Source organism: Ambystoma mexicanum, chromosome 13, assembly GCF_040938575.1.
Source record: "Ambystoma mexicanum isolate Mex_15411 chromosome 13, UKY_AmexF1_1, whole genome shotgun sequence".
NCBI classification, from domain to species: Eukaryota; Metazoa; Chordata; class Amphibia; order Caudata; family Ambystomatidae; genus Ambystoma; species Ambystoma mexicanum.
Window position 1 is genome coordinate 91,714,909 of NC_090938.1, and position 13,893 is coordinate 91,728,801.

Here is a 13,893-nt window from a genome sequence, read left to right on the forward strand (position 1 = left end):
CTGCAAGTGATCTTCATTTTTTTGTGCGGCATGTTTCAGTCATTTAGGGGCTTCAGCACATTTGAGAAAATGTCCAAGAAAGATTGATTGATTGTCCACTCTTCTCGTGAATGAATATAGGTAAACAGTAACCTTGCCCTTTCCATATTTTGAGTTGCTTGATAAAAAAATATAAAATTCTTTTTTGTTTTTTATTCCCTTTAAAAATGCTTTAATAAACACTTTCAAACTGTATACAGTAGTAATACATTTTAAAGGAATAACCAACATAGCAAACATTTTGTTCCAGGCACTTTTCCAAATGCTGTCTCCTTCTAGTACCTACTGTAGTGAATCGGGGTGAGCATCAGTAAATGAGGGTGTCTACGGAGTACATTTTTTTAATCCAAACATAGAGTACACTCTTGCCCCAGACAAATGAGGAATCCAAGCAAAATATGCTAGCAGTGGGTTCAATGTTGTGGATTTGTATAGCCGGACAAACATACAGACATATATACATTCATCTTTATATATAAAGATGGAAGTCGGGGTGGGGGGGAACAATATAAACCCCATGCCCTCACTGACAATCTTACAACTTACTTATCAGACTCCTTCTCTCTTATCTCATTTAGTGCTTTCAACAACTATTTGAGTCACATGAATTAGAAACATTTTCATATTCACATTATGTAACAAAGCTTAGAGTGAAGATTTCTATTTTTTAAATTGTTTACTTTTTAGAATGAATAATCATGATTAGACATTAATCTATGCTATCTGTGTATGATATATTATTTTAACTTGATATGTAATGTAACAGCTCATTGAACAACATATAAATAAATAAATAATTATGATTATACTACTTTTTTTAATCAATAGCCTTGTTTGAATTTTTCACAAAATGTAAACAGCCTTAATATATTGTACACTTTTAAGTAAAATAGTTGCAAGACGTCTAGGCAATAAGTGGATTGATCTTATTCAAATACTCGTCTCCCCTTTCTGGTGGTCACTTGAATTCAAAACATTTACATATATTTACATTACACAACAAAGTTTCGAGTGAAGATTTATATTTTTGAAATCCTCTTACATTTTTGGATTTTATAAGCTTGCTTACACTACATACTTTGTCAATAGCCGTGTTTGAATTGTTTGTAAAATGTAAATAGTCTTAATACAATGTAAACTGTTAAATACAATAGTTGCAAGAATTGTAGGTAAATTACTTGATTTCTGTTATTCAAATACTCGTCATGCATTTTAGGTTGTCACTTTTTCACGAATTAGGTTTGTAATGCTTTTCTGTGAGCTGCTAAAAAAAGTAATTACAAAATCACATGTCACAGAACAAAAAGACTGTTTTATTGCAGAAAAAAACAAAAAAAAAAATGAATGGATACAAATGTTTGTGTTGACGCTTTTTGAGAAATGTTCCTGGATAACAATTCATTCCACTGTTTTCCATTTCATCTCTGTCATTACAGAGAGCAGACAGCCAAATGAAAATCGGTCTTGACCCATCCCAGGGAAAGTGTAGCTTGGAGACATAAAGAGAGGAGTCTCTTTTTAAGCTAGGAAACCTTCTTTCTACGATCAAAGCATGAACGCGCTGAGGCACATCTGTAGAAGGAGAAATAGCTCTTGTAAAAATCGTAAAAATCTTTTCGATTAAATTCAAGTAAAAAAAAAAAAAAAAAGTGTAGCTCTTTGTACAAGTAACCTCTGCATTTCTATCCTGGATGACAAGGATCATTTTCAGTACTTTAATTCCTAATAGCTTATGATGTACAACTCTCAAAGTACATACACGGAAAAATAATATGTTGGTAAAAAATGCTATGTTGTAAGGACGGTTCTCTGTGTAACATCAAATGTTTGCAGGTTTCCCATACTGCTATGGAACACTTCATTACTCCTAAAAGCAAAGTTTGTTCACAATACACAAAATGAAACATTTTAATGAAATACACTAATGGCCGGAATAAAGCTTTGGCTTTGCGGCGCATCAAATAGCAGAAAAAAACAAAGGCAGTTTAGAAATATATCCTTAATAAACATCTTCAAATGTGTACACATTTATCAGGAGACCATTGCGTTCAAAAAGGTAAAGGGGAATTTCTCCTCTGACAAACTGTGCTAATTGACTTTCAGAAATCCCGTTATTTCTAACCGAGTACCTTAATGAAAATATGTGGACAACACCTAACAGTGGATTATGGCATACACATGTGTTTGCCTGTTAACACTATTTTAGGTTCAGTTTATATACATAGGGATTTTTTAGAGCATCCATGTTGCCTGCCACAGAGTTTGAAATGCTGTTAGTTGCTGTCAGCTGGGGTCAGCAGAAACAAGATCTATTAACATTGTTAGGCTGGGGCCGGTTTAAAATCGATGAAGGTAAGAGATGCTGAACAATCTGCTAACACAGTGTTGGGATAGGGGTAAGAATTATAGCTCCAGTGTAATGGGGGATATGTCCTGTGAGGCGTCAGGAAGGAAACTCCAACACAAGTTTGCCATGTTTTTGGTTAAAGACTTAAAGAAAAAGGGATAGGGAAAATGCCTTTCCGACCCTGTTCTAAGAGGAATTTCCCGACATAAACCAAAAACTATGTTTCAGTTGGTGTCAGAATGTGCGAAAAAATACTGTCCTGTGTCCAAGTTCTATTTTGACCAACGCACTAAAACTAAAATCTAAGGTGAATTGAGAAATGTCTTTAATATTTGGGAGGTTTTGAAAAGTGTTCACAAAATAAGAATAAATTGTTCCAACACATGGGTTCTTCGAGGACAAGAAGTCTCGGCTGCTGTGGGTAGCTCCCTTCAACTGGATTCTTCTTTGCTTTCTGTAGTTTGACATATAATAGTTCATTTTACTTCTTGAGGCCCACAACAATGTTAACATACAAACGTGTCTGACTTTGCAATATGTCTCTTCCTGAATCCCTGGTATTCCTTTGTGCCAGGCTTTTGCTTTTTCCTTCTTGGTTCAGACACTTGTGACCTCCTGGTATGCTCTCTTGCAACGGCTTCTTGTTTTCACACACTTTTGACTGCTTGGTATGCTGTCCTTTCAGAACCTTTTGTATTGACGGAGTTGTAACTGCCTGGTATACTATTTTCACACGCATGTGACTGCCTGTATACTCTCTTGTCATTGCAGGGCTCGCCTGCGGTTGACCGGAGAAGCGTGTCTGTCGGGTTTCCTCTTCTACCGACTTCCTTCTGGGTTGTTCAGCTCTCGCTGTATCCCCTTCACACGTCAGCTTTGCTTCAGGCTCCGGTTGGCAAAATGCTGCTCACAATCACATGCGAACGGCATTCTCGCAGTGTGTCTTTTCCTCACATGCAATTCCTACTTTCTTCAATGGCAAGACCCCTTGCTCCACCAGGCCGTTAACAGCCTTTCACTTTCCTCAATCTCATGGAGAGACTTTGCTCTCTTCCGCCAGCTGCAGTTGATGTCCATTCTCTGCTTCAGGTATCTTTTAAACTTCCCGGGCACCGGTGTGGATGCACAAATGCACAACCACCAGAGTGCTTGATGGAGTGGTTGCTTCCTGTGCTTTGCATTACTCTATCACTGTTCCTCATCATAGTAATTTGGTCCTTTTGGGGAAGGAAGTCCACTTTTGAGAATTGAGTCAGAAGTCTTGAATTAAAGTTCTTAACAGTTTCAAATGATGAATGCATTATGGATAAATTATAGGTGGTACTGGACGGAGCGATTTCCCTATTCTTCATAGGAGAAGGAGTGGATGCATAACAATAGGCCATGAGGGAATTGGACATGGGAAGGTTATTTTCAAGATCAAATGGGGGATACCAGGTCTCACCCAATGAAGTCAAGACATCTCCCCAGAGGTTGTCTCCCCCAAGTGATCCTGCCTCATATAGCCGCGCCCAGGTTCAGGATTATGTAGCAGCTGCCATCCCCTGGCCACATGGCAGGAGGTCACTGCTGGGAAATCAATGATGACTCCATCAGATTCATCACATACCCTTCCCCTAATGATGCTGGTTCTCTCAGCACATATTGGGAACTGGGAGAAGAAGTCTACCTTGGCATCTTCTGTTTCTTTACGGTGTTCTAGTCAAAATCAATAGGGCTGTAAGTCTAAGAACCAGCGCAAGACTCGTGCATTGATATCCTTGTGGAGGCTCATCCATGTCGAGGGGGCATGAGCTTTGACCAATATAAGCTCTCTACCAGTGAGTTATTAAGATAGATAATCACCCATTTAATTGACAAGGTATCCAATTCAATAGTGGCATTGTACATTTCCCCTGGGAAACAGTGTCCTACTGATGTAAAGAACAGGCTGTTAAATACCATTGTGATCTTGTGAAAGAACTGCCCCTAACTCAATGTGTGAAGCATCCATCTGTAAAATAAACTTCCTGTTGAAATCTGACACCTTCAACATGGGTTCACTACGCAGAATGATCTTGAGTTCTTCAAAACACAGTTGGTCTTCTTCTTTCCGTTGAATTTTTGGGGCTCTGCATTTTTGAGATTGTCAGTGAGGCATGACGTGATAGATGAATAACTAGGAATAAACCATCTATAATACCCCACTAAGCCCACTAAGCCCAAAAAGGACCTTAGATATCTTTTGGTGGTGGTGGTGGGGGGGATTGGTGTTTCACTAGCTGCTTTGACTTTCTCAGTCTGGGGTTGAACTAGTCCATTGTCAACAAAACCCCCAAGATAGTTGACTGCTGAGAGTGCCAAGTGACACTTCTTTGGATTTGCTGTGAGCCTGGATTTTCTTAATGCCCTGGTAACTAAGTATGGATGGTGTAAATGTTCTTTGCACGTCCTACTGTGTATGATGATATCATCGATGTGTGTGCCACAGAAAGTTTCGTAAGGCCAGATCACTTGGCCAGTTATTCTTTGAAAGGTGCCCGGGGCCCCATGTATTACAAAAGGTAATACCATGAACTAAAAGAGTCCAATAGGGGCAGCAACTACTGTTTTCTCTTGTCTTCTGGATTTACAGGGAATTGCCATTATACTTTTGTCAGATCAATCGTGGGGAGGAAAAGGGCAGCCCCCAATCGATCAATCAGATTGTCTATCCTTGGCATAGGGCAACTGTTGAATTGGGAAACCAGAGAAAGGACCAAGGCCTCAGAGATGGCTGAATAATATCGGCTCTCAACATATTTTTCACTTCTTCTATGATGATATCTTTCCTAGATTCAGGTATTTGATGAGGCTTTAAATGTAACACTTTTCCTGGGGGTGTACGAATATAATGAAACACCACTTTAACTCATCCTGGCTCTGTTCCAAAAAAAATCAGAGAACTGTTCAAGTTGGGCAAAACAGGTCTTCCTGATTCTGAGGTAGTTTGGATGGAATCAGGTCACTTTCGTTGGATTCATCAGACATCAGACTAGTCAACACCACAGTGGTATCTTCAACAAGGTTTTCCTTCACTCCTTAAGGAGATTTATATGATAAAGGTGGGTTTTAATTCTACAGTCAGGTTGTGATACCCGATAAGCATAAGGCCCTGTTTGTTCAATCACTTCATAGGGACCATGCCATTTGGGCAGCATGTTATTCTTGGATGAAGGGAGGAGAACAATATCGTTTTGTCCAATTGAAAAGCATCTAAGTAAGGCATTCTTAACATGATGACCTTTCTGCTTCTCTTGGGTTTGACCATGAGAGGTTGAACTATTGTCCTAACCACAGCCATGTTTTCTTGTAATCGCTGGCTGTTTGGGAAATGGGCAAGATGGCTTTCTTCCTTTCTCCCCAAGTCTACCATAACATATCAAGGACATCCCATGGTTCTCTGCTATGTAACAGTTGAAATGGAGGGAATCTGGTGATGGACCGTGGGGTTTTTCAGAGGGCAAAAGAGGACTAAGGTGTCATTAAATCCCATTTTTTGCAGTCAGCCTCAACTAACTTCTTCAATATATGTGTTAAAGTTTTATTAAACTGTTCCACTAGTCCATTGCTCTGTGGGTGATAAATGGACATTCTAAGTGTTTTTAGACATAGAATATCCTTTACCTCAGGCATTAGTTTGCTCATAAAGGTAATCCGCTTATCTGTTAATATTTCCTTCTGGAATCCAACCCGTGAAAAATAGGGGATTAAATATTTGAGAATTTGCTATGTGGTATTATTGCACAAAGGGAATGCTTCAGGATAGCAAGTTGCATAGTCCACTATTACCAACATAAACTACATCCCTAGATTTGATGGTTCAAGGGGCCCAACAATATCCATGCCTATCCATGAAAAGGGCACATCAATGATTGGTAGAGGTTGAAAGGGAGCTGGAGGGGGCATTTGAAACTGGCACAAGGCGCAAGTAAGCACAACATTTTTCACATCGGCATAGATCCCTGGCCAAACAGTTCAATATTTGGCCTTGGGTTTTAGCTGTTCCTAAATAGCTGCCTGTGAGATGGGAGTGAGCAATCTCTAAGACTATTTTCTTGTGACTTTTAAGGACCATTATTTGTATTCTATGAGCCCCATCTGGACCAATGTCTACCAGTATGTAGTAGCCCAGTTTACAGGAAAATAAATGCCCTCCCTTCTCTCTGCCCTCCTCCTCGAATAAGACCTGAAGGAAGGGTTCTGCAAGTAAGGGATCATTCTTTTGGGCAAATGCCAAGTCTGAAATAATGCTGGTTTCTTTTCCAAGGATCTTGTGCAGAACTATCTCAGAAGTGGCGAGGGTATCTATGTCTGCCTCTCCAAATCCTTTGCTTACTCTCTTGGTCTAATCAGCCTCTTTAATTCCATTAGTCTTGGGAAATAGAGACCTCTCCATAATCCCCTGGGCTATCTTCTCTCCTGCCTTTCGTTGATATGCATCCTTCCTGCTATTTTGGATCAAGATTTGAATGTTACCTCTGTAATCAGGATCTATGACGCCTGCTAAAATATCTAGGCCATATCGCCAAGCTAGGCCTGATTTAGGGTTGAGTCTAATATAAGTTCCAGCTGGGCTTATCCGGACCAAATCAATTTGTAGTAACACTTGGTCTCCAGGTCGCATCAAATCTCCCAGCTACTACACAAATCAAATCCAATAGATTGTTCTGTCACTACTGATGCATCAGAAGCTCTGTTGCCAAGTTTCTCAAACCTGAGGGTCCCCCAGGTTGTGTCAACTGAGCCCGAACCCACTCCTGACACCATGTCTCAGGAGTAAGGAATGAAACTCACACACAAGATTACCATGTTTTTGGTTAAAGAATTGTATTTGGAAAAAAGGGGTTTGGAAAATACCCCTCTGACCCTGCTTTAATATGAATGTCCCTACCTAAAACAAAGGGTTTGTCAGTGTCAGAATGTCCAAACCAATCATGTTCTATGTCCACAGTTCTATTCTGACCCTCACACTATAACTAAACTCTAAGGTGAAACAGTAAATGTCTTTAACCTTTGGGAGTTTTTGAAAAGTGTTCACAAAGTAAGAACAAGTTGTTCCATCAGAAAACTTCTTTGGGAATAAGATGTCTCGGCTCCAGAGGGTCGCTCCTTCCACTGGATTCTTCTTTGCTTTCTGTAGTTTTACATAAAACCGTTATTTATGCCTCTTGTGGCCCACAACAATGTTAACGTACAAACTTGTCTGACTTTGCAATATGTCTCTGCCTGAATACCTGGTATGCCATTCTGCCAGATGTTAGCTTGTTCCTTCTGGCTTCTCACACTTTTGACTGCTTGGTATAATCTCCCACCAGGGTTTCTTGTTTTACACACATTTGACTGCCTAGTATACTCTCCTGGCAGGGCTACTTGTTTCCTGATATACTCTCCTGCCAGGACTCCTGGTTTTCAAACATTTGTGACTGCCTTCTCCTGACAGACCTTCTTGTTTCCACACACTTGTGATCATACAGGCAATATGCCCATCACCATAGTTGCACAAACACTTTTTCTTCCACTATTTCATTCGATGTATTATCTGTTATGGGTTCCTTCTACATTTGTACTGTACATATCCATATGTTTTTAAGGGTTTCATTCGTAATGCAACTTCCATTCTGAAATTAAACATGCTTGTTTTTTTCTCTCTCAGTTGCTGTGCTTCATCCGCTTTCACTCGATGAGGCTGCTAATACGCCCAGGGATCCCCACTGCCTCTGGGCAGACTCACTGGCTTTTCTTGGTGTTGCCGAGTCTTCCGTGGTCAACAAGAGAAGCGTCCCTGGCGGGTTTCCTCTTCCGATAGCTTCCTTCTTGGCTGTTAGGCTCTGACCGGATCCTCTTCACACACCGGCTTTCCTTCAGGTTCTGGTGGAAAAATGCTGCTTGCAATCACCTGTGAATACCCAGGAGTCCGTCACTGGCTCCTGGCATTCTCACAGCATGTCTTTTCCTTGCAGCAACTCTGGCTTTCTTAAACTTAGGTTATTTTATACTGGGAGCTCCAAGATGATTCTTGCAAGACAGCTCCACTTATATTGGTGGAATGGCTGCTCGGGAAACCTGTTTGGAAGCGATCCAGTCTACACGTCTTCTTCTTCTCCCATATTTCCATGTGACTCAACAGAACCCTTGCAAAAATCTTACTTTCTATGTCTAGAAAAGCGATTGTCTGTAATTCTTCAGGTCTGACCTCTCGCCTCTCTTGTAGATGGGAACAACGTGTGACAAACTCCAAGAATCAGGGCCTGCTGCCATATCTATGATGTTTGCAAAAAGGATAGAATAATTGACCATACTTTTGGATCCTTTTTTAGAAGATTTATGCAAAGGCCATTTGGTCCGAGAGCGCCTGAGGATTTGGCTTTCTTAATTAATGGCAACATTTCCTCCGGATCAGGCTTTATGATAGGCAGGGCAGCTACTAAGTCGCCTCGTATCTCATAATTGTCTGTCATCAAAAGGTTGTTACTGGAATACAGAGTCTTAAAGTGAGACACCCAGGAGGATTCGGTACCTCATTAACCTGGGTGCGCAATTGAGGATAAGTCGCTGCGTTCACGGTTTCCCAAAAAAAACAAGAGTCTTTGCCTGCTAGTATTGTTAGCATGGTTTCAGCGTTGCTCTGTAATATGATTTTTTATTTTTTTGGGACATTTCTGCATTCCTGCTTTATAGTTTTTAACTTGCAATTCTTAATAACCTGCGCTCTTAGAGTTCTTTACTAACCTGATCGCTCTACTATAAGCTTGTCTTTTTATAACAAGTTGTTCGTTATAGCAATTTGGATGCCCACCTGGCTTTGCATTATCAATTATGGGACCATCTCGCAATATTTTGGACAATGACTGCAATATGGTCTCTGCATATTTCTCAACCCCAAAATATACCAATTTTCTTTCATATGAGGTTTTTTGCAAAATACCCATAAGTTCTTTATCTAGTTTCATTGAGGTTTTGAGAGTCCTTCTCACCCTACTGCCTCTATTGTTAACTATCAGGTTACTAGGACGGTGTATATCGACCTTGGCATAGGTCACATTGAAGTTTGTCATTACCATTTTATGGTCACTCCATATGTTTTCTAAAAGCAAAAAGTCGGAACAAACAAAAGAAATATATAATCCAGTGTCGAATGACGTGTGCCTCTACGACATGTGTGTGCTCTTTTGCCTGTCAGGGTATCAAACTCATAGGCCATTAACAAGTCTAGACTTCACATAGTGAGTCCCCAGTTTAGTCCCGTCTTTGCTTTGGCACCCTTAGGAAGATAATCAGCTGTGACTCTGCAAAAATCGTCACCAGGAAGGGTGTCACAACAGTTGGTATTTAGAGCACCGGCAACCAAAAGGAAACCCCCCCTTGTTTAACTTTTTCCAACGTGTTATACAGGTATGTAGTTTTTTTTTTAAATAAATGGTCTAAATCAGCGATACCTTTGTGCCAATAAATGTTAACAAGAAGTAAAGAGGCACACAATATGCCAGAATGCATCTCGACAGCTAGAATCCCAAATGGTGTGTTAGCCCACCAGATGGTCTACCTGATTCAACTGATGTAGCTGCTTGATGAAAGAGCTCATAACCATCTAGTTGGGGGGCAGCTAATTAGCCAGGTTTCTTGAAAATACATCACAATGCTAACTTTCAGATAGGATCAAGCCTCAGCGTTCTCATTCAAATGAAAAAATCTCGGGTGTTCCAACTGAAAAATTTGAGGGAGAGGGTTTCGGTGTTGTCATTTGCAAGCCGTTCGTCATCTACTATTTCTGTCCGACAAAGCTGAGGTTAGGTCGAAGGAGACACGTTTGTGGGCTCCTCTATCATCGCGTATCAATGGTCTGTAGCCCTTATGCGACACCCCTGTATTCCAGAGGCTTGATTGGGACACAGAATAACGCATTTCGTTATGAGCACATAGAGACTCCATACATCTTTCAAGATTAAATCCCAAACTCTCACATTTTTGCCCAGAACCAAACCCATCAATAAACGTGAAGAAAAATAAATAACAGACTTATTTGATTGCAATCGATAAGGGAAATGGATTCTTTCAATATCAAAGGAGGAAATTGATTGCATTGCAGGAATTTCTGCAAAGATTGTTAGTACATTAGTTCTTTTCAAACAAACTTCGATATCACCAGGAAGCTGACGGGTCATACACAGCTTTTTTGGTCTCCTTTTTATCTTGTTGAGATGAGGACTGAACAGATCGACTGGGAGGAGAGGGAGGAGACTTGTCGGTCATTAGAGCCTTCGGTCCATCATGTTGATAGGGAGAAGTGCTGGTACGGGAAAGAGGGCACTTTTCAGTGATGACTTCTTTGGAGTGATCATTGTCAATAAAATCTGATCCTTTAGCACCTCAGAGAACGCTTTGAGTCAACGATACTCGCCTACTAGATGCACTCAAATCAGGATTTACCTCTTGCTGAGGTTTCGCAACTTGAATCGTTAGACCTGCTGGGGGGTCCGGCTGCCTAACGTGATTCCTCCATCACTGATCATACTGGGTACCCGACTGTATCTGAGCATGGCCAAAAGAGTTTGCCAAAAATGGTCTGCATGTTGGCATTTATGCTAGCTGAGACTGACAGGAATCTCTCTCAAGTGAAGTAGGCAGGCAAGGGCCGCTGAAGTCACACTTCCACACAATTTCTCTGTTGGCCTGAGTTGTATGATGTGCTCTGCTAACGGGGATTGTAAAAATTGTCCTCAAAGGTGGAGGAGATAAGGGATAATGCTTTTTGCAGGATGTGTTAGAAAACAGCGGTTTCTCTTCTTGTTGATGATGAGCGTTTCCTGGTTGGAGACAAGGTTGGTTAACCGTGTGGTTGAGACTAAACTCTACTTGCACGTCTGTCTGTACACTAACTGGTAGGGAAGTGACTGGGTCATTATGGCCTGAGACCTTGACATCAGTTGTTTCTCTGCCAGCCACCTGTGTCAGCTCAGTCGGTGGCAACGTGAAGAGGTTTTAATTAGGGAACATACTTGATGGGTAATTAGAAGGAAGAATAGCTTCAGATGCCATTGCTACGTTTCCAGGAGTAGCGTCATATTTGAAGTGAGTATCATTTGATTTCCTTTTCTCAAAAAATAATTTTCCTTTTGACAGACCTTTCATTGACTTATTGGCAGGTATTTGTTTCCTGAAATCCCTTCTGTGGTAAGTTACGTTTGCTGCATAGTTGCTTGCCGATTTCTGAGAAGGGGTCTCTTTTGGCAGCACTTTTTAACAATACGGGCGAGTTTGGGATCACAGCACTCAAAGCTTGGCTCGTTCCTTCAACCAAGTATACAGACTGATCAAGAATGATTAGATTGAGAACCTCTTCCTGCTTTTCTGGGAATCCAACAGGTGACAGCAACGTAAGGGGCATAGCATCCCGCCCATCAAGTCCAGCTTCCGAGCAATCACATCCAAATAATTGGTGTGGTCTTTAACTTTGTCGTAGATGATGTTGTATACTGCAACAAAGGAGCTGAGCGCCGTATTCAGTGCCAATATCGTTGGTGAGGTCAGGCGAATGCTATTATCGAGTTCCAATAGCATATGATGTAAGCCGGCTTTGTCATTATGAATACTGCTCGGCTCAACCTCTGATGCAGTTTGTTTCCTGTTAAAAAGGACTGTTCATCCTTGTCGATCTAGCCCTCATCAACGATCGACGAGGATGAACAGTCCTTTTTAACTAACCAAAATCCTACTACTCCGGCTTTTTATATCTTAGAACCCCTGTCAATGTATGCAGATTGGGAAACACTCAGGTTAGTCCAAGAAACTGTGGTTTCATTACTGTCAGTCCACACCGTTTTTAATATTTGGGAACAAAATGTTCCTAGTGAAATATATTTTTCTATATATTTCTTTTTAGATGTTTTATGAATGGGAAAAGTATCTACTACTGAAAACAACGCAATTGTCTCTGTCCTGAAGACGGCCATTACTAACATCAAGACCAACGGCGCCAGAGAGAGTTCCGTATGAGTCAGCAAGGCCGAAACATATGTCGACTTGTTAATAGGAACTGCTTTATATTTTTGATTCCTATCTCTCACACTTTAAAAGTGGAATAGGGCAGTTGGCGTGTACAAAGCACTCTGCAGCTACCCCTCACCAACGCAAGTTATTGTAAAACAGAGTGGTTAACAAATTAAATGCAGTACTAGATCACTCGCTCTGGCCAAAAACCCTTGAGGCATACATTAGCAGTTGGGAGACTCCATTCTCTTTTGACTCTTCCTTGTAATCATCTGTTTTATCTTTGCAGTAATACATACTGGTTTTTCCCGTTACCTATCCGGATGGAATTTGACATCCCGATAGGCCTGGTGGATTCTCACCAGCTAGATTGTGATTAGCACAGTTTGTTTTTATAGATTTAGGTGTCTTTTGTTTTTATGCATTTGTGATTTGATAAATAAATTGAAAAATAAAAAGTAAAGATCCGTGTTAATTAGATGTCAGTATTTAGGTGTGGCACATGTAATCTTAATATTATATAAGATTACCTTGGATTTAACCTGGTGCGACTCAGGGTCTCTAGGTAGGGGAAGGCAACCTATCACCCCTTGTATGGTTGTAGGTCATAGTTTCGAAAACAAAAGGATCGAATGCCTTTTGTTCGGCAGTCAAAGGACCGAAAAAAAGGATCACATTTTTTTTAATATATTTTTTTTATGGGGGGGGGGTTCCCCCCAATCCCCTGTTTTCTTTATTAACACACTTTTTTTACCAACCCAAACTAAAAAAAAAAATAAATAAATAAATAAATAAAAGAAATTCATCCTTTTTTTTCGATCCTTTTCCATTCGTTCAAAAGGTCATTCGATCCTTTATTTTCGATCCTTTGACTGGACACCTCTGAAATATAGACCTGAGGAAACGTTTCACGTTTTCACTAAGTCTGGTCTCTGCCAGTATCTAAGAGGTAGCTCTTCCACACTCTTCATTTTCTTGCTTGGTCTGGTCTCTTACAGTGTCAGAGAAATAGCCCTCAGAAAGCTCCACACATTGGGCCTCATTCCGAGTTCGGAGGTAACCACACCGCTATTTGCGGCATGGCTGCCCCAAAAACTCATCCAAACTCCGGCCTGGTGAATGGAGTAATTACCGGTCCATTCCGAGGTCGGAGGGACCGGTAATTCCCCATTCACCAGGGCCATTCCCCATTCCCATTTGAGCCCCCATAGGGCTCAATTGGAAGGGGGAAGTCGGCAATGACGGTACCGTTATTGACCCCGGAGTCCTTTTGTGGGTCCCGTCCTTAACGCCGGCTAAAAGCAGGCGTTAAGGAAGGACCCGCAAAGGGAACTCGTAGTAGGGCGGTAAGGGTTTAACGGCACCGGTCTCGTTACCGGTGACCGTTAACCCTTACCGCCCTACTCGGAATGAGGCCCATTCGCTCTTAGTCTGGTCAATTCTATTTTCTCAGATATTGACCTCAGAAAGTTCCATTTCTTGGGCTCCTTAACTCTTTT

At 41.0% G+C, this 13,893-nt stretch overlaps 1 protein-coding gene across 2 annotated transcripts in view; it reads left to right on the forward strand.

The window, feature by feature from the left end:
• TAFA3 (TAFA chemokine like family member 3) overlaps window positions 1-13,893 on the forward strand; it is a 462,946-nt gene that overhangs the window by 362,973 nt on the left and 86,080 nt on the right. The gene's annotated exons all lie outside the window — the stretch shown is intronic.